Source organism: Lactuca virosa, chromosome 2 (assembly GCF_052849685.1).
Source record: "Lactuca virosa cultivar CGN04683 chromosome 2, Lactuca_virosa_CGN04683_v6, whole genome shotgun sequence".
In the NCBI taxonomy this organism is placed as follows: domain Eukaryota; kingdom Viridiplantae; phylum Streptophyta; class Magnoliopsida; order Asterales; family Asteraceae; genus Lactuca; species Lactuca virosa.
In genome coordinates, this window is record NC_136427.1 from 80,013,591 (window position 1) to 80,036,916 (window position 23,326).

Genomic DNA, 23,326 nt, shown 5'->3' on the forward strand with positions numbered 1-23,326 from the left:
TATTCTTCAACAACTAGCAGTGGGGCACATGTATAGAAGAACTTTTATCCTTAACACAGAAATGGTTGAAATACCAAGGTAATTTCAAACCAACTATAATCTGATCTTATGGATTCAAAGAACAACCACTCAAGCTCTGATACCAATTGTCAGAACAAATTGATCTGATGCGCAGGGACAAGGTTTGAAAACTCAAACCTTGAGTTAATACTTAAGATCAATGTCTATTTGCTAATGAATGTTCCAGTTAAGTCTGGATAGACCAGTCAAGTCTGAGTTAATGTATTCAACAAATATTCAAGCTATAAATGAAGAGAGATGATAATGATCAAGGTAAAGATAAAAAATGAAGAACAAGAAGAATGTTTGAGAGAATAACTAGAAAGATGAAGTAACTAGAATATTGCTATATTTGATTGAATGATCTATCGTTTGATATAACATTGAAAGCTCCTATAAATAGGTGACCAAGGTATAAGGTACTAACTGATTACATACATAGGATTGGATAAAAGAGTTACATCTGGCACTCTGAATATCCGTGTTTGACAAAAGATAATAAGTCCTATGACAAGTTAAATCAAACTAAATGACAAATACATTAAATGCACAAAGATAAAATATTGATACGGATAGATGAACATTCTGGACACATAGTCCATTCCAGAATGCCTTCACTGATCTTCTCATCCGGGGCAGATCTTCAAGTCCGGACACAACACTAATTCCGGAGCACAGCTTCAATTCCGGACACCAACTAATCATTTCGGAATTCTGACGGACTTCGGTTTGAGATTTCTAGAGGTTCACTTTCGGGTTCCAACAACGGATGATTTGTGATGTGATTAAGGGTCCGTGTTCTTGGGTTATAGTAGGACGAGTATCAGATCGTCGGTTGGGATTGCAGACAAGGAGGGTGGGTTTTGGATCGTTGGTTGGTATTTGCTTATGCTTTTGTGTGAGATCCTAAATGTTAAGTGGTTATGATTGTAACATATCAGAGGTCTTCAACTGAAATTCAGGATTCTCTTAAGATTGGTTTGATCCCTATCTGGAAGGTCATCATGTGTGTGTTATACATTCCAGGGTCAGGAATGGTTGTACATGGTTGAGTCTGTTTGAGTTATGGTCGGTTTCAACACCAGTAAGTGGTGGTTCAAACCCTAAGTGGGGGAGAACTGGGTATTCTGCTTGAAGGATCATCGATCTGTTCGAGTTCGTGGTATTGAGGAATGGTTTTTAGGGATATGTTGTACGAGTATGTGGGATTTCGGTTCAAGGGTTGGTCTAGAAAGAGGTATAGAGTAGGTGGTGATCGTATACATGTGTTTAGGAAACATATGGGTTGTCCCTCAGCAAAAAGTGGTTGGTCAAGGGCTCATTGCATCTATTGGTTTCTTTTGGGGGTGTCAATGAATAGGTGGGGAGTTGTTGGGATCACTCAAGTTGAGTATTGGTTGTTGAGAAATTTGTCAGCTCGTTGTATGGATTTCTAATTATAGTCTAGCTTCGGTAAAGGTCTATCAGGAAATCAGTTTCCGTGTTGGGTACATTCAACTTCGCGCAGGTTTTGGTTCATTAGATCTAATTTCAATGCGTTCTCGATCATTGGTTGTTTCGTTCATCATTCAACGGAGATTCTTCAAAGATTTCAAGTGGTGTCAGTTGAAGTTCAAAGGATGTGACAACCTATCATCAAGTTCAGTATGTCTCATATTCCTTTGGTCTCCGGGTATGTTTACCCCCAATGGTGGTGTGGAATTTTGGTTTATAGAAGGATCGGGTTTTGGTAGCATTCAGGATCACCTTAGAAGTCTTCGTGAGCTAGATGCATATTGGTGGAATCTGTTCAGTCTCGATCAAGTATGGGGTCTTGTTCCGATCGTTCGTGGGATGTCTTTTGTTAATGATTGAGGTTCGTCGTTTCGATAAGAACTCCGGTATTTCTTCCCTGTTTGGTTGAGGTTATGTGTTTCCTAAGGATGTGCATTGTGGTAAATTCTTGATAGTTTTCGAGAGGGGTGTTTATGGGCCGGGGGCCCAGTAGTCATGATTCCTCATTTCTCCTGCCTGTGGTACTTTCGGTAGTCGCACGTTGATGGAAGCCGTGAGACTCACAAATCAGTTGGTTTGGATAAAGGGAATAGTTAAGGATTGTTAGGAGTATCATTTAGGAATCAGAAAGTCTATGTGGAATGTATGCATTATAAATCCCTTTTGTTCGCAAGCTATTATTATGGGTTTGATTATCAAGGTTGGAGATCGGTTATAAGGCCTCGAATCATAAAGTTCTTTGTTAATGTCTCGAGTGATTTCCAGGTGGGAGTACACCTGAGTTGATAAGGATTGGAGATGAATGTGGAAATTATTTGATTGATTATACCTGCTCGTAGGAGCGGTGGTTGGTAATGGTGTGTTAGGTAGTCCATGGTTCATTTAAGGTTTTAGGTTTGTCTTATGGATTTGGAATTGGTTGTGTTGGGTTTTGAGCATTCTACCACTCCTATGGTGTACATGCAACCCTATAAACCTTGGATCTATGTTTTCTCTATTATACATGCAAATATTAAATATTCCAAGGTTTCATCCTAACTAGCATATTATGAAGCACCTATACTACAAAGTTCTAGTTAGATGACATACCTTTTGATGTAGCTTGATGTCTTCAAGCTTTAAGAGCTTAGCCCCAATAGTGTGGAAGCCTCAAGTGGAATCACAAATCACCAAAACACCTTGGAAAACCTTTAGAGAATATGGATACTTGGCTCACACTATGAAATCGATTATTGCCCTCTTTAGTGTATCCACACTAGCCACTAGCATAATTTCATGAACCATAAGACCCTTTATATAGTGTGGAGGATTAGGGTTAAACCCTAATACCCATGACCTTTCATTTCCTAGGATCCATGGGTTAAAGCTCCATGGACTATCCATGAAGACTTAGCCCAACCTAAATGAACTTGGCCCACTACACATATATATATATATCTAAGAGTCCATATTTAATTAGTTCCTTTTGATCACTTAATTAATTATAAATTAATTCTTGATCAATACTAATTAAATAATATGATTATATATTAATATATTAGAACTTATAATATATTAATATAAATCATAAATATACTATTCTCAAAAGACTATCCATATAAATTGTGTCGGTGAAGTGCAACCCAAATGGACCATGCCGGGTCAGGTCAAGTACATACCAAATATAGTTATGGACTTAGACATTAATCGAACAGTCTCCCACTTGGATAAGTCTAAAACTATTATTGAGTGTGACTTCAAAAACCAACTGGCAATCGTAGCTCTTAAAGCCGATGTCGAACTCTGATCTTGTCAATGAACTCTGACCTTTGTCAATGATTTGTCCATTAGATAAGGGATCATATATTCCTCCATTCTAGATATCATATGGACTGAGACATGGATTATCAATCATTCTCTCTGTCCATTTGTTGTTTCCCGATTTCCGATTTATGATGACTGACTGATTGAACAAATCAAATCAGTCCTGGCTTGGCCAAGCACTCACATGTGTCATCACTAAATCATCGAGGGGCCCACAGATATCGCTTTTATCCCGAAGGTAAAAGGAATGGATAAACTTCGACTCATATGGCTTGTTCTACTACTTGTTGAATCATACACAAAGGCACGTTTTATAACATCGAGTTACCAAATGCGTTTTCGTGCAATCAATGTACAACCAACTCATAGTAACAACTCATATCTCTAGGTTTGAAGAATATAAGATATTATCGTCTCATGATCACTCGTGATAAAATACATGAAGTGATTCAAATGAGCACGGGTTGAATCCAGTACTCAGAACTTATGAGCACTCATGAGTGTTGTAGCACAACTTTGTACACCAACTTGGACCTCTACAAGCCAACCCATGACAATCTTGATTCATATCTACTTCCAACATATGACCGACTATGGATGGTTTGAATAACTTAGTCATTCCGGAAGAATAACCTAGTTATTATGGAAGTCAAAACATGCAAAGTGAAACACAAGAATAAATGAATCAAATATGGTATCAAACCCTATGAATATAAATAGACCACTTTTATTTATCACCATATTGATTACTCATTATTCATTGTTTCGGTTTTATCAACTTTATACCTGAATTAAAAAACTTGTTGTCCCATGCTCCAAGCATGTACACTATGTTTTTCTAAACAATAGCTTTGCCATACACCAAGTATGCACTCTATGTTTATCTATTATCCTTACTTTGTGAACTAGATCGATTGAACATAATTTCAATGATTCTCTTTTCACACTTCCAAATCCTTGTCGTAAATGTAAGAATTCCTAACATTTATCGAAATCTGTTTAGATTTTAAACTTATATGCATTGTTCCTCTTGTAATTATTATGCACAAAGCCACAAAGACTTGGTAACAATCATTACAGAGTATTCCAATGGAGAGAAATTCCATGGAAACGATGTCTCAAATTCAAAGCGCATTGCTTTGAACATGCTTCTTGCATTAAGTTTCTTTAACCTTACACAGATTGCTTCCACCTATGAAGACAACTCTATATTCTCATTTTGACTACCACTTCTGAACAAGAGTTGCCTCTTTTCAGACTATGTCAATATGGTCCTTAGATTGTCCTCGACAATTGCTTAATCACTTTAGTCATATCCAATTCTAGACATTTTCCTCCTTAATGCCGCAAGGCATTTGGAAAATTCAGAAAGGATAAATATTATATCACATGTAATCGATCTTGTACCCAAAGCAAATGGGACACGATTCATGATGTCTCACATAAAGACATGATTCTAGACCAGTCTTTTGCTACAATATTTTTATTTGCCATGTTTCCAAAATTTGACTACGAAGAGGGATGCCGTAACCATAATCGAATTTTGAGAACACAATATATAGACTTTTTCCTTATGTTGAACCAATTCAACATGAAATTCATATATATATTCTTGACTAAAGATGATTAAAATCTCAATCTAAGCTTAAAATCCCACTCTAAGCCTTTTAGAATTGACATGAAGTATAATTTCCTCTCCCTTAATTATAGCAAAACAACTTTTTCAACCCCTGCAACCTCACGAATTGAAACTTTTGTTTTCTATAATTAACATTGCTAATATGCAATACTTATCATAATAATCATGCTCCCACTAACATGATGATTATTAGCATAACACTTATGTTCCCACTAGCTTTGACATGTATCCAGAAAACAGCTGGACCTCTAGAAGTCAATACTTTATTGACATTCTTACTAAAGTTCAGATTTCTGATACTAGATTGCTTTGATAAGGCTTTAACAAAATTATACACCTTATCTTAGATAGCTCACAGGTGTGTCTAAACAATTTCAGAACTATGAAAAGGGATATCGTAATCATAGTCTCAATTGTTTAGACCTTTGCCATTTCTCATAAGTCCATGTTAGTGTGTCGGTTAACCATGCACGCTCCACTAACGACTTTGAGAACTGCAAATATCACAATTGCTATCTACTTAAAATCTACTTAGTGAAAAAATTTCCTCACCATCAATTTCATGAATCGGAGAGAAACCTTATGACACTTAGATTTTATGGTGTATGTGTTCTTATCCATGTGAATTTGTCAAACCATAATCACAAGACTAGGTTAGTGAAAAATCCTAACTCATATGGATTGAACTTGTGCAATCTTAACCTCTTGCCACCTGGCAGCACAAGGGCCTGCCATTGCTTCCAAGTAGTTATGCAAACAATTGAGAACATGTAGAACTCAAATATATATATATAGCCAACTTAACTGGAATGGGCACAGAAATGTCAACACGATAGGTTATAAACCTCTAGTTGTGTGCTAGTGATGAAATACAGGTTTTATTCTTGATTACTTCTTGAAACCCTTTCAGGATCTTTTAGACTCCCACTGTCTCCTTGACCTATAATACTTTCTTTCCAAATATTCAAGAGATAGTGTGGATTCTAATCAAGACAAACACTTAACACAATTGGCCTAAGTTGGTCTCTGTTTTATCCAAAACATCACAACATACCAAATTCAAATGTACAAGAGTAGAAAACCTTTTACTCTTACATTTCACTAGTGTTAATAAACCTTCTTTAAGATGTATCACTCAAGTTACATTTGTGGTGGGCTTGATCAGTGCACAAGAATGTGTACTCGATCCCTTAGTCATTTACTTGACTCACACATCCATGTGAACAAGTAATTAGTCTTAATTTTCCAATGCTTGAAAGTTCTCATTCATCATACTATACAACTTGCATGATTCGAAGTTTCTATCCAACTGAAACTTGGGTGATGAGAATCTTTCCTTATTTGGAAAATTTAGACACTACCACAAATGAAAGAATCAAATTCATATTTTCACTCTTGCTATTAATGGAATCATATAAGCAACAATTTTTTTTCCCTTTTCATAAATGCCATTGTAAGGATATTTTAAAATAAATAAAAACTAATTTTTTTTCTTTTATTTTAAAAACTTTGCGGAAAAACTATCCTTACAGTGCAAAAGCACATGAAAAACTTTGTTGTTATCTATTCCTAAGCAATATATCATAACTCCTAAGCAACAGCTCAAAATTCTGATGACAGAACCATGCGATCGAGATCCATCTTCGCGATCAGAATCAGCATATACTTTCTTTAAGTTTCTTCACTTTTATTTGATTCTTAAAACATCAACATGTGACCCAGTCACATCATGTAACAAGAATCTCAGAATAGAAACTTAACAGAGTTAGATAGTGGACTTTACCTGAAGTAGAGTCAATCTTCTTGACTTGATCAACCTTATGATCTTTCAGGTAAATAGGCTGCTTCGCAATCAATGCCCCTTCCTTTGGCAAGAGAAACATAGGGACTCTTTGGGAATGGTACATGGGACTATCACAGACTTAGAATTTCTCTTTACCATTTGGTCAACCTAGTTGACTATGGTCAATCCCTTTCCTTGGGAAGAGAAGGCTTTTCTAGATATCCAATGTTACCATTGTCAATGTCCATGGTAGTTTGGGAAGTTGATCTACTAATCAAATTTGCTCTCCCAGTGCTCCAAATTATTGCTGATTAAGCAGCACCAAGCAAATAGATAAGATCATTAAAGGTCATGTCATAGTCTGTTTCATAGTAGTCCCAAAGGAATTCATTATGTGACTTAGAAAGTGATTGAACCACGAACTTTCTCAAGAGTTTGACACCCAACTCTCTCGGCTTGTCAATATGTGACTTCATCTCCAAGATGCGATCACACATAGACCTTGCTTGCCAATAGGGCTTGAGTGACCTTGAACTTGTGGGTTAGGGAGAATAATTGGAGGATGTGGAGGAAGTGAAGTTCCAAGAGATTTAGGAGCATCATAGATGTCTGAAACAGACATCTTTTTAGGAGATATTCAAGATAGTTGATCTAAAGTCCTTAATATAACACCTAATATGAAATATTAAGGCTAGGACCCAACAAACTATTTTATAACTTGGAAGAGGGATGCCGTAATCCAAGCTATAAAATATTTGAAGGTAGGTGAATGACGATTCACCAATTTCCACCAAGATAAACGAAATGTATTATTAGGTTTTAATTGGTTTTGAAACTCCTAGATTCTTTTGAGATTCATTGAACTTTTCAAAGGCATGTTTCAATCTCGAGTGTGCCCTTCAGGTTTTGTGATTGGGATGCCGAGGATCACAAAACAAGGTGTGAATAACCATGCAAATATACTTGGTACCCTTAATATTTACCCCTCAATCGATGTGCCGGTTAACCACACACGCTCCACCGATACTATGATAAACATTAAGTTACCCTTTGCCTACCTTGTTAAATCAAGCTAGTGTGTCGGTTAACCACACACGCTCCACTAACTGACTTAAGCAAAGTGCAAAGTGTAATTTCATGGGTTAGCACCAAATTCACATTTTCCTAAGTAACTAAGATTGGGTATTATTAAGAGTTTAGTTACTTAGTATTTATCATTAATACTTTTAATGAAGGGAGAATTATAGTCCTTGTCCTACCCGTTCGGCTAACGACCCTCCACCGGTCAAGGAAGCGGTGGGTGAGAGTGGACACCCATTAAACTGCCATTTTATAGGCAGTAACCTTATACCCCCCTTATAGACCGGCTTCGTGAATGTGGCCTACTAATGGTAAGACGACTTTACTCTTATATATATATATATATATATATATATATATATATATAAATATATTAACTTATAATATTATAAAGTATAAGGTTTGAATTTTAACTTTTAAAATTCTAAGGGCTTAACTAGGAATTAAAGGATTCATAAGTGAAAACTTTACAAATTCCAAAACTTGAGGGCAAGTTTTTGAAACTATTCAAAACTTTTCATTTCATAACTTATGAGTTTAATGGTTCATTAAAATGAAGACTCTTCATTTTTATGTAACCTCTTATTCTTTAATAACACTTTTAAAGAAGTGACCCTTAAACATCCATAACTTGAGGACAAGTTATGGAGTCATAATACTATTTAATGAAAAAGACTGTTCATTTTTTTTATGTAACCTATGACACTTTTATGAGTTTTAAGATTCATAAATGTGACATTTTATGTAACTTGAGGACAAGTTACAAAAACACATTTTATGAACTACCTCTAGATTAATTAGGATTGAAAACAACTAAAACACAAAAAAAAATTCCATTAATCTAAACTAACTCATAAATCAAGGAAACATAAACACTTTTGGTAATCCATAACTTATGGAGTTAAATGTTTGTTTTATGATGAAACTTTTCATGTTCCATAACTTAAGAATAAGTTATGGAATTCTTTAAAACATTAACACCAAATTTTGTAACTCCATAAAAACTTTGAATCAATTTTTTTTAAAACCTTTTCATATCCATAACTTATGGAGGTTTCAAAACACTTAAGATCACAACTTAAAAAAAAAACTTTTGAGCTCCAAATTTTTATGACAAAATTTGTAACTCCTTAAAACATTTAGATCAAACTTTTAAAACTAATAAAATAATCATATCATTTTATCTTTTACTAAATTTGACCTAATTCAACTCATATAGCAAATGATTCAAATTTTACAAATAATTAGTTTTTCACAAAACAAGTAATCATCTTAAAATTTGACAAACTTCATGTTTTTTTTTCTTTTTTTTTCAACTTTAAAAATCAAACATTTGCATGAATATAACAGAAAACAACCTGTCTCTGATACCACTGTTGGGTTTTGAGCATTCTAACACTCCTATGGTGTACATGCAACCCTATAAACCTTGGATCTATGTTTTCTCTATTATACATGCAAATATTAAATATTCCAAGGTTTCATCCTAACTAACATATTATGAAGCACCTATACTACAAAGTTCTAGTTAGATGACATACCTTTTGATGTAGCTTGATGTCTTCAAGCTTTAAGAGCTTAGCCCCAATAGTGTGGAAGCCTCAAGTGGAATCACAAATCACCAAAACACCTTGGAAAACCTTTAGAGAATATGGATACTTGGCTCACACTATGAAATCGGTTATTGCCCTCTTTAGTGTATCCACACTAGCCACTAGCATAATTTCATGAACCATAAGACCCTTTATATAGTGTGGAGGATTAGGGTTAAACCCTAATACCCATGACCTTTCATTTCCTAGGATCCATGGGTTAAAGCTCCATGGACTATCCATGAAGACTTAGCCCAACCTAAATGAACTTGGCCCACTACACACACACACATATATATATATATATATATATATATATATATATATATATATATATATATATATATATATATATATATATATCTAAGAGTCCATATTTAATTAGTTCCTTTTGATCACTTAATTAATTATAAATTAATTCTTGATCAATACTAATTAAATAATATGATTATATATTAATATATTAGAACTTATAATATATTAATATAAATCATAAATATACTATTCTCAAAAGACTATCCATATAAATTGTGTCGGTGAAGTGCAACCCAAATGGACCATGCCGGGTCGGGTCAAGTACATACCAAATATAGTTATGGACTTAGACATTAATCCAACAGGTTGAACTTTGCGATCGATGTGCTTTGAGTACTTCATTCCATGTGTTTGGTGGTGTTCTTAGTCAAAGCCAAGGGTGGGTTCAATGAAAGGATGAATATCAGTTATGGAATTTGAGTTCTGAAGTCTAGATCTGTTGGGTTCCTGGTCTAGGGAATAATATTGATTTACATGATTTGGTCTTATAGTTAAGAAGTTGTAGAATATACTGGTGTTGAACGTGTTTCTCTGTAGAGGTTATATAGATAAGACTCGCAGTGGGAGCCAACATGATAATTGATGTATCATAGGTTTTCATCAGCAAGTTATGGTATATGTTATATGTGATGGTAGATTGGGTTGAGGCGGTCCTGCTTCGTGCTGAAGGCCAAGATACCCAGGGTGGTCTGTATAGACTGAAGGCCTGCACGGTGGACCATTCAGACCGAAGGCTCAGAGAGCAGTCTAGATGGACACATGACCTAGCAAGGCGGTCCATTCATATTGAAGGCTCTGTATTCGGGTCTACCTGTGCAAAGATCAGACAAGTTGGGGCTTCAGAATTATAGCAACAATGTGTTGGATCGATAGTTATGGGATCAGTGTCTTGTTCAGCTAGAGGGTTTTGTTCGGAACGTTGGTTCCCCAGAGGTAGTAAGGAGTGATTTCGAGGATGAAATCTAATTTAATTGGGGGATAGTGATGGGTTTTCTACATAGCAAACAATCCTACGTGTGCATGTAACCCTAATTTGAGGATCTATGTTTTCACTATTAGACAAACAAGCATTGAACACAAAAGACTTGAAACCCTAGCATGCATCTAATAATTTTGAAATCAATATAAGGAAGATTAGATCACATAAATTTACTTCTATATAGTAATAACAATGAAATCTTGAAGATCTTGAGATTTCAGAACAAGTACCACAAGTGTAGTACCTCTGATGGCTCACAAACACACTAGGGCAAGAGGATGATTATGAGAGAAAGGAGAGAGGAGATACTTGCTCAAAATTTTGGCTCTTCTAGAGTTTCTTGGAGGTGCACGAAATCATGAGGGTTGAGGGGCTATTTATAGTTGAGGTAGCGTAGATCCAAAGTTAGAGTTTTGAGGTGGAAACCCTAATTCCTTAGCATAGGGCCTAAGCATCACATGGACTCCCCTCCTTAAGTCTTGGACGATATCATCTAGAATCTTCTAAGGATTTTCGGCCCTACCCCATGAGGGTGATTCAATAGCCCAAAACCACAACTATGAAATAACTGCAAAACAGCCCCTGTACTTTTAATCAGTTCCTTTAATCCCAAAATTAATTCCAAATTAATTTCTGATTAAATACTAATTAAAAATATGATTTCTAATTAATATATTATTTACATAACATATTAATAAATAATTTTATACACCAAATTATTATTCTAAATAATAAATTCAACCTCTCTCTCCAATAGTCATCATGTCTAGTTGCTAGTGTGAAGGCAACCCAAAAGGACCATGTTACTATCAAATCAAGTACATACCAATTATAGTTATGGGCTTAGACACCTAATCAAAAAGTCTCCCACTTGCATAAGTCTAATAACTATAATTGCAAATATGACCTCAAAATTTGACTAGCAATTATAGCTCTGAAATTCGCTGTCGAACTCTGACCCAGTCAGTTACGTGTCCTAAGATAAGGGGTCATATAATCCTCCATTCTGCAAGATATCATGTGGCAAATGACATGGAATAGAATCATTCTCATTGTCCAACAATTTGTTTCCCGATTTCTGATTTGTAATGACAAAGAACTTAATTGAACACATCAATTCAGTCCTGACCAGGCCCGGAACATAAGTCTACACCAAATCATCGAGGGGCCCAAGATATCGCTTTTTCCCTTTAGGGTAAAAGGAACAAATAAAATTTGACTTATATGCTTGTACTATATACCCATCAAATCATACACAACAATACATTTTATAACATCAAGTTACTGATGCGTTTACACATTATCAATGCACAACCAACTCGTAAACAACAACTCATATATCTCGGTTTAAAGATTATACGATATGATCATCTCAGAATTACTCGTGATAAATTCCACGAAGTAATTCACTGAGCATTGGTTTATCCAATACTTAAATCCCTATTTCAAAAGTACTCGTGAATGTTGCAACAAACCATCACTATGTCTAATCCCTTAGACAATCTACAATCCAATTCATGACAGTCTTAATTCACTACTTACTTCCAAAGTAAGATCGACTGTGGATGTTTTGAATAATCCAATTATTTGGGAAGTAAAACATGCAAAGTTGAAACATAATGATAAACAATTGACAAAAGATAGTAAACAATACTCATAAATAATTCTCCATTACTTAATCATCAAATGTCAATTACATTTATTTGTTACAAGTTTCTAAATATCTATCTAATTACTAAAACTAACATCATCCTTCAGACCAATGCTCCTCGTATGCTGAACGTGCCTAATCCCACTCAGACCCTTTGTGAGGGGATTTGCAGGATTCTCTTCAGAAGATACCATCTTCACAACGAGGCTTCCTTCTTCCACACGATGTCTGATAAAGTGATATTTTATGTCGATATGTCTTGATCTCTCGGTTCCTTGGTTAAGGCAACTGCTCCTTCATTATCGTAGAAAATCTCCATAGACTCCTTTCTGTCTGTCTGAAAACTGGCATCGCTATAACCAGTAACTATCAAGTCATCACTGCCACCAAGCACAAGGACCAAGTCCTTAGTCCTTCGCAGATACTTAAGAATGTTCTTGACCGCTATCCAATGAGCTTTACCCGGATTTCCCTGATATCGAATAACCATGCTCAAAGAAAAAGCCACGTCAGGGCGAGTACATGTCATAGCATACATGATCGATCCAACGACGGAAGCATATGGAACTCGACTCATTTATGCTATCTCTGCATCAGTACTCGGACTCAGAGTCTTACTCAGTTTGGTATTACTCTGGATAGGTAACTCTCCCTTCTTGGAATTCTCCATGCTAAAATGCTTTAGCACCTTATCCAAGTAAGTACTTTGACTAAGTCCAATTAGTCTTCTACTACTATTCCTCAAAATCCTTATTCCCAGAATATAAGTAGCCTCTCCCAGATCCTTCATAGCGAAACACTTTCCAAGCTGGGATTTAACTTCCTATAAGGTTGGAACGTCGTTTCCTATGAGTAGTATGTCATCAACATACAATACTAGAAAGCTGACTATACTCCCACTAGCTTGGACATATTCATAGGACTCATCTTCACTCCTAGAGAAACCAAACTCTTTGACTTTCTCATCGAAGAAAATATTCCATTTGCGAGTCGCTTGCTTCAATCCATAGATTGATTTCTCAAGCTTACACACTCTATTGGGGTACTTGGCATCCACAAAACCCTCTGGCTGACTCATGTAAACATCTTCAACCAAATTTCCATTGAGGAAAGAGGTTTTGACATCCATCTGCCATATATCATAATCATGAAACGCAGTTATTGCTAACATCACCCTAATAGATTTAATCTTAGCCACTGGTAAGAAGGTCTCATCATAGTCAACCCCTGGGGTTTGAGTAAATCCCTTCGTAACCAGTCGAGCCTTGAAAGTGTGTACCTATCCATCCATGTCGATCTTCTTCTTGAAGATCTATTTGCACCCAACTGTCTTACGACCTGGCACATTATCAACCAAATTCCAAACTTGGTTGTCATACATGGACTTGATCTCGATGTCCATTGCCTCTTTCCACTTAGCAGACTCAGGGCCTGCCATGGCTTCCTTGTAGTTAGTAGGCTCATCCAAATTTATCAGTGTACTATCATTGATAAACGTATCGCCATCTGTAGTTATATGGAAACCATAAAACTCAGGTCTCATTCTAACTCGAGTGGAATGCCTAAGAGGTAATGACGCGTCAATAGGTTCAACATGAATTTCTTCCTCAGGTGGAGTGCTAGTGTTAGAGGTTTCTTCATCGATTGATTCTTGAATTTCTTCAACATTAATTGTACTCCCACTGTCCACTTTTCTTATGAGCTCTCTCTCGCAAAAGACTCCCCTTCGTGCTACGAAGACTACGTTCTCACTAGGTCTGTAGAACAAGTATCCAAAGGACTTTTGTGGGTAGCCGATGAAAATACATCTCTCACTTGGAGTTTCGAGCTTGTCGTGAGTCTATTGTCTAACGAAAGCTTCAAAACCCCATGTTGGATTAGGTGTCTAAGCCCATAACTATAATTGGTATGTACTTGACCCGAGAGTAGCATGGTCCATTTTGGGTTGCATTCACCGAAGCAATTTGATAGGACGGATATTTGAGAAAAAGGTTATTTGTGATTTATTAATATATTATAAGTATAATATATTAGTTGAGAAATCATATTATTTAATTAGTATTGATCAAGAATTAATTTGGAATTAATTTAGTGAACAAAATAGATTAATTAAATTAATGGAGACTGATTAAGTAAATCAGTGATACTTATAGTTTGGGCTAATGATCCATGTTGTTTATGTGGAATAAATCTTTGTGGAGTCCATGAAGATTTAGTCCAAAGGGCTTATCATATGGATTATTGGATTAAAGGACCAAGGAAGTGGATTAGGGTTTACAAGATTAAACTCTTGGAATTCTGCACTATAAGTGTAACCCCTAAAACCCTAAAATTGGACTTGTGCATTCCAAGAAGATGCTAGCCATTTTTGGTGGTTCATAGCCTCTCTCTCATTTGTCCTCCTCTTGCTCTTGGTGTTTTGTGAACCATTTGAGGCATCACACTTGAAGTGCTAAGCTCTTGAAAGGCCAAAACTCTACAAGCTACAACTAAGAGGTAATTGTCTAACTTGTTTTATGTTTCAAATATCAAGTTGTATGCTAGTTATAGGTTTCATGGTTTGGATAAATTTTTTGTTGCATGTATAACTAGAGAAAACTTAGATCCAAAGCATTAGGGTTGTATGTGCACCATCGGAGTGTTATAGTACATAAAACCCTAATGCTTTGGATCTATGTTTTTCTCAAGTTATACATGCAAATCAAATTATCCAAAGCATGAACCCTAACTAGCATACAATTTTCGAAATTCACAACATAATACAAGATTAGAAGAGTACCTTTTACTTGTAGCTTGTAGATCTTGACCTTCAAGAGCTTAGTGCCTCAAATGTTGCACCTCAAATGGATCACAAACATCAAGTAGCAAGTTCGAAGAATATGAGAGAGGTTAGGAGGCTCAAAATCGGCTAGGGTATTCTTCTTAGAATGTAGTGACCGATTATAGGCACCCCATGGGTTCCTTATATAGCTGAGCTACTAGGGTTTCAGGTAAAACCCTAATCTGGTTGCTTAATCCTCAAGCAGCCCACAAGATCCTTCTAGAAGGCCCTTATGGACGAATTCCATGTGGGCTACACAAGGAAATTCGACCACCCCTTCCTAGGGATCTGTAAGCCCAACTTTCTATTATCATATAATTGCAATATTAGTCCCCTTTAATTTAATCAATCTCTTTTGATCACCAAATTAATTCCAAATTTATTTCTGATCAATACTAATTAAATAATATGATTTCTCGATTAATATATTATTCCTATAATATATTAATAAATCACAATTAACCTCTTTCTTTATAATTCATCCTATCAAATTGCTATGGTGAAGGAAACCCAAAAGGACCATGCTACTATCGGGTCAAGTACATACTAATTATAGTTATGGGCTTAGACACCTAATCCAACAGAGTTTTGGTTCCATGAATGAGATTTGGATCTTATTTCCACCCTTTTTGAGCTAATCAAGTTCAAGACATGCATTAGAAATGCATGTCCATAAATCAAAGATTTTTATGTTGCTTTTAATGTATGAAAGCCCTCTGGAAAGTTGGAATGGATGAATTAATGGATTAAGGACTTAAGACATTAGGATTTAGCATCAGACGTGGCTCACGACATGACACAGGGAGTGTCACGACGTGAGAGTGGGTTTTACATGATTTTTTCAAGGGACTGAGCTCACGACGTGACCAAGGAAGGTTCACGTAGTGAGGTCTCCTGAGTGGGTCATCTGGGACCGAGTTGACTGAGTTGAATGAAGTTGATTTGGAATCTGGCTGAGTGCATTCTCACGACATGACCAAGGACTGGTCACGACGTCAGTGTCAACTGATGGAAATATTGACCGTTGACTTTGACTTTAACCAGGGTTAACCAAATTTGACCTAAGGGTATTTTGGGTATTTCACGATTTTGATTGTGATTGATAGCTTGGATGGTTAGGTGTCGGTTGGAGCTGAAATTCGGAGTCGGGACCTCAGCAGCTATTGATCAGACCGAGAGGTGAGTTTTCCTCACTGTACTTACGGGTCGAAAGCACCAAGGCCGGCCCATTGGATTGTTATCCTGGTTTATCGCATGTTGGTATGGTGTAGTGATATGTTAGGTCTGTATCCTGGTATATAGGATGATGTTATGTTTAGTGATCTGTAAGATCTGTCTGATTGTCTGTTGACTGGTTATATGTTTAGTTGAGTATATGTCGTTATGATGTGGGTGGGTTGAGACTGTACTGCTACATGTTGTCAGTCAACAAACCCGGTAATGTTTATATCGATATGTTGTTATAGTTTTCTGGTCTTATATGTGTTTTGGATTTATATATGTGTGTCGACACGATGTATGTCTGGTTGGGTTGAGGCGGTCCTGCTTTATGCTGAAGGCTAACAGACCCAGGGCGTCCAGGATAGACTAAAGGCCAGTGAGGCATACCAGTCACACCGAAGGCTCGAAGAACGTTCCAGATAGGCTGAAGGTCCGGTGAGGCGTACCAGTCATGTTGAAGGCCATGTATGCATGTTGTTGTTTGTTATGTGTGTGTGGTGGTACTTTAGGAGAACTCACTAAGGTTCGTGCTTATAGTTTCATTTTATTGTTTCAAGTGCTTCATATGATTGTGGCAAGGCGAAGGCGTGACCATACACATCCTTGGTTTTACGACTGATTAGATCTTGGGAGACTCTGATTTTTAATAATGTTTTGGAAACAATGGTTTTGTAAACACTTTTGTTAGTAAATGGGTGGTTTTGAAAAGTTTAAATTGGTTGTAATTTTTAGGATGTTACATATTGTGAATTTGAGAATGCAATTAACACAACCACTAACCATGATGATATTTATCAGATCTTTAAAATCTACTAGCGAAAGTGTTTCCTCATAATTATTCTCATGAATTAGAGCGAAACCTTTTTCCACCTAGATTTTGTAGTGTATACACTCCCATCCATGTGAATTTATCATTTATAACCTACAATCATAAGATAAGGTTTAGGACAAAATCAAACTCAAATTTAGCTTTCCTTTCATGGACTGAATTTAATAATTCTAAATTTCTTGACCTCTGGTAGCTCAAGGGCCTACCAGTGTTTCAGTGTTGTTAAACAGCTCACCCATATTGATCAATGTATTTTCACTGACCAACGTGCTTTGTTTTTTCTTTTTGCAGTCAAATGAGAACTATAGAAATCATAAGCATTGCCAACTCAACTGGGAGGTGCACAAAAATAAGAATGTGTCAACTGAACACGATAGGTTATCAACCTCAAGTCGTATGCTAGTGATGACAAAAAGGTTTATTATCGACTGACTCCCGAAACTCTCAAGATCAATAAGACTCCCACTGACTTCTTTACATATGAGTTTTTCTCTCAAGGAACATTCCTTGATGACTAAAACAAATATTCAAAAGTTCGTGTGGATTCTCGACAAGAAAACACTTCACAGAATAGGTCTCAGTTTATCCTTTGTTTCTCGATTAACAAAAACATCACAACTCCAATTCTATATGTACTAGACTAAGAAAACATTTTACTCTACATATTTGAGGTGTTTTTCAACCTTCTTAATTTAAAATGAGTTTCAAAATACGATTTGTAGTTACTAGAGTATGACTCTAAAACTTGATTGGAAACGAAGTATGATTCATCTCTTGATCTAACTATTTCAATAACTTCTGATTCCATTTCTTAGTCATACAATTGTACTAAGATGTTCTTCAAGGAGTCAATTGTGATATAGTTCCACAATCATTAATATGAACACAAAACATGATACCAAAGTATTCTCCTTTCCTTTCAGATTGGATAAACGTTTATCTTTCTTCTTGACAGATTCTTCTTATTCGTTATGCTACTCTTTGAATGTTTTCAAAGTATTAGAATTATCCTTAATCTTATAAACACAACCATATTTACTGAAACATCAGTAAATCATGACGAATAGAGTTATCGTCCTTTATAGTGGATCTGAAAAGTCCATATCAACATGTACTAGATCCATTAGTCCTTCACTTTACTCACATAAACATGTGATCAATGAATTACTCATAATTTTCCAATGAACAAGATTCTTATACACTATACAAGGTGAATTATAGAACACCAAGTATCTGTCCAGTTGGTGACGATATATCTTTTCACTTGGTCAATTATGACAATACCACAAGCGATATCATAAGAATCAAATGCACAATTAATATTGCTAATATTAGAAAAGTAATCAACACTTTCATAATAGTCATTGCAAGGAAATGTATAAAATGAGGTAAACAAATAAACCAACATCTCACTTTTATTGAAAATAAACGAAAAAATTTGAACTTGTCCTTACAACGCATAAAATGAAAAACTACATTTCTAGACATCTCCGAAGAGTAATATCAATCTAGTAAATTATCCTAACTCCTTATTAGCAGCTCCAAAATCCAATCATCTAACCATGTGACCGAAGTCCATTTCCTTGATCAGATTTAGCACACTCTACTTAAGCTTCCTTCTTTCTCTTAGATCCTGCAATAACATCAAAATGTGATCATCACATCATGTATTAAGAGTCTATGAATAGGAATTTGTTAAGATAATGGATGTGCCTGAAGTAGAGTCACACAACTTGACTTCACTATCTATGAGATCTTTCAGGTATTTTGGGTAGCTTCGGAACCATTGTCCCTTCAATTGACAATAGAAATATATGGACTCCTTAGGGTTAACACATGGAACTATCTCAAAACTAGCAATTCTCTTTACCATACGATTAAACAGTTTGACCTTAGCCGATCCCTTTCCATTGGGAAGAGAAATCTGTTTAGGACCACCATTATCACAATTGTCAATGTCAATCTCAGAACTAGCAATTCTCTTTAGCCGATCCCTTTCCATTGGGAAGAAAAATTTGTTTAGCGGACCCTTTAAGTTTTTTGCTTCAGATGTGCTCTTAAGCATTTTTGCTTCAGCAACAATCAACATTTGGGTAAGATCAATAAGGTTCACGTCGATGTTCCTCATATGAAAGTTCTCAATGAACTGACCATATGAATTAAAAGTGAAAGAAGAACCAAATCAATAGTTTGCTCCCTTGGTAAAACGACACCCATTCTATCCAATTTGTTAATGTACGATTTCATTTCCAGAACATGCGTACACACAGAATTTCCATCTTGATGTCTACATGCCAATAGGGCTTGAGTAGCTTCGTATCTTTCATATCGAGGAAAACACGACATTGGGTGAGTCACTGGAGGAGGAGGTGGAAGAGTTGAAGAAGCATGATTTCCAGTTCCACCATTTCTCGAAGAAGGGAACATACTTTCACCTTGATCAGAGTGTGGAAGATCATCTTTAGAAGGAAAAAGAAGGCCACTTACAAAAGAATGAGGAAGACTATTATTTTCTTGACTTGACATGTATATTGGGAGAAAAGAGAATTCAAGTTCGTTGATTTTAATCCTTAATTTTTAACCCATAAAATTCAAATTAAGGCTAAGATCAACATTTTCGATTCAAACTTTGAAGAGGGATGTCGTAATCAAATTCAAATCTATTTTGGGTAGGTAAGGCTTTTACCAATTCCAATCTTATGAAACTCCCAAATCTTTTGAGATTCATTGATTCTTATCAATGGCATGTTTAATCTCAGATTATGCTCTCAGTTTTGTGACTGGGATGCCGAGGATCACAAACGAGATGTGAATAACCATGCAAACTCGATTGACAACCTCGATGTCATTTATCATCTCACATTGATGTTACGGTTAACCACACACGCTCCATCAACAACGATAATTTTGCGAGATGTCCATCATATCTCTTTATAGTCCCTATTAGTGTGTCGGTTAACCACACACGCTCCACTAACAACATATAAAGTATGATGTGCGTTTTAATGGATTAGCATACATTTTATATTTTTCCTAAAGTAACTAAGAGTGAGATTTTTTTAAATTAGTTTAGTTACTTTATGTCATTATACTTATTAATGAGATTATGTCCTATCAAATTTGTTAAGCTAACGACCCTCCACCACATAGGAGAGCAGTGAGTGAGAGTGGACCCCCATTCAACGACCATTTTATAGGCTGCTTCCTTATACCCTCTTTATAGCATGGTTTCGTGAATGAGGCGTACTAGCGATTTGACTTACTATTCTTATACATATAATATATATCAAACTTTTAATTATATATACATAGTATAAGGTATATTTAAAAACATTTTAAAATTGCAAGGTTTAATCTTTTCATAAATTAAACTTTTAATTTAATTAAATTTAAACCATTTTATGGATTTATTAATTATCTTTTAATTAATCATTTAATTAAATTAATAATAAGATCCATAAGGATAATATTAATCTTATAATTAATCATTATCTTGTCTATGATTATCTCCTAACATTTAGGGTTTTACTTAATTATCTAATATGACCAAAAATCGGATATGGCAAATTTTATAAGAGATAATTACCAAATAACAACCATATAAATCAAATTAGGCAAGAAAATCCGAAAATTCGAAATTTAATGTGCTCACGTCGTGAGATCAGTCTGAGAGAAAACAAAATTCCGAATTTAACTGTGCTCATGTCATGAGCATTCAATCTCACGTCGTGAGATTAGTCTGACAGAAAACATTCGATTTTTTCAGGTTCAAGCAATGTACATTCAATTGTTAGAGAACCATACACTCTGATGCCACTGATAGGTTTTACATGCAATAACGCGGATAAATCTTTACCACTTAAGGGTACATGCAACATGTTTGATCTATGTCATAACACTATTGAAGTAACATTCTATTGAACAATAAGAAAACTATGAACCCTAGGTATTTTCGAAATTGACAAGTAAGTTAGGAATTACATATCTTTTGATTGTTGTAGTAAACAATCAAATTTATCCTACTTGAAATACTCTTCGAAGCAAGCACCACAAATGTCATGCATCTGATGGTTCACACCCAAACCCTAGCAACCAAGGAAACTTGAAGAGAGGGAGGAGAGAGATCAGAATTTCGGCTATCCTTAGGTCTAAAAGACATGGCCAAAATTGCTAAGTATTGGGATCCTTATATAGTGCAACTTAGAAACCCAACATAACCCTAAAAGGAATAAAATAATATTATTTCTTTTTGGTAATTATCCAGCTTCCTAATTGTCCTCCAAGGATAATTCTAGAAACCTTAGACCCTCCTAAACCCGTTCAAGGCTATAGGAAGGTTTTGGAATGCTTCTTGTTCAACTATTGAACAATTACACTTTAACCCCTGTACTTTTAATTAATCCAATTAATCCCAAAATTAATTCCAATTCATTTCTGATTAATTCTTAATTAAATAATAATATTTCTGATTAATATATTATTCTCATAATATATTACAAAATCATTTATTTTGATTACTAATTAACTTATTAATCATTTAATTAATTAATAAATCAGTATCTCTCTCTAAAAGTTATCATATTCAATTATTAGGTTTGAGGGCAACCCAAAAGGAATTTGCTACCATCAATTCAAGTATATACCAGTTATAGTAATGGGATTAGACACCAAAGATAACAACTTGTGCATATAAGAATCTCTTCGTGTGCAAGAGAATGCCAAAAATAAGGGAAAAGTTGAAGTTGGACAACCCTCTATTCATATAGTTGAAGATAATAAAACAAACTCCAATCACAAAGGAAAAGGTAAGGAATGCAAGTTTGATGGACCCGATAGATCGAACAAAAAATCCACTGAATCGGTGTGTTGGAGATGTCTTCGAGTGGGTCATAAGAAGTGTGATTCTCGTGTGCAACTAACTGATGGTGCTAGTGGAAGTAGAAGTGGAAATGGAAGTGATAATGGTAGACAAGGGTCGAAACACCAAAGTCTACCAAAAGGAGGTCAAATTTTGACTAACCTTGATAATTTTGTTAAGAATTATATCACATATTATGTTTCTAACATTCCTGGATGTTGTTATCTTTAGATGATGATTATGCATGGTGGATTGACTTGGGTGCAACGACTAATGTTTGCAAGGACTGAAAGTGGTTCGAGAAATTGTACTGGTGGATGATGGTTCTGTGTTACATATGTCAATTTTAGAAAAAGTGCATGAAATGTCAAATATAGATTAATTATTGCATAGCTTGAGCTTCGGGTGAATTATCCCAAGCCTTCTTTTCTGCCTCAAGAAATGTCACATTGTCATCTGTACATAAATACATAATTACATATTACCAAATATACCCTTTTATAGTTTTTTGTATTCATATGCATCTAAGGTTTATTATAAGGTTTCTCAAGTCAAGATCAAATGTTTATTCAATAGTTATGAAATGATAATACATAACTTACAATAACACCATGTATAATTTTTAATTCCCATAAGACAATAGTTTAACTATTTTAATAAAATGCCTGATTAATTTTCTTACATACTGCACATTGATTACAATAAGAAACCAAATACAAATTCTACATGGGTCTTGTTACAAATTTTAGGACTATATGCAAGAAATAGCAACATACATTTGAAAAAATTTACCCAATTATAGGAATGTAATTTCATTCAATTCTTTGAAAATATTTATAATTATAACAATGAAAATTGCTTTGTATTTTTACATCATTTCTGTAATTCGATAGATTTTTCAAGATACAATGTTTCAATGTTCATAACTTCTCTTAAACATAAAACACACAAAGGAAACCTGGAATTTAACTAACTACTCAAATGCACTAATTTGATTTTTTTATTTGGAAATGAGCAGTAAATTACATTTATTTGAAAGTTACGAGAATTAGACTTTAATTGAAATCTTATATTTGGAAATGAGCAATAAGGTACCATTAATTTAGTATTAACTGAAAATCGCCTTTGATATCTATAAATCCAATGCAATTAGTTTATAAAAGTTCATAGACAAACCCATCCCTTACAGCAAACTCGGCAG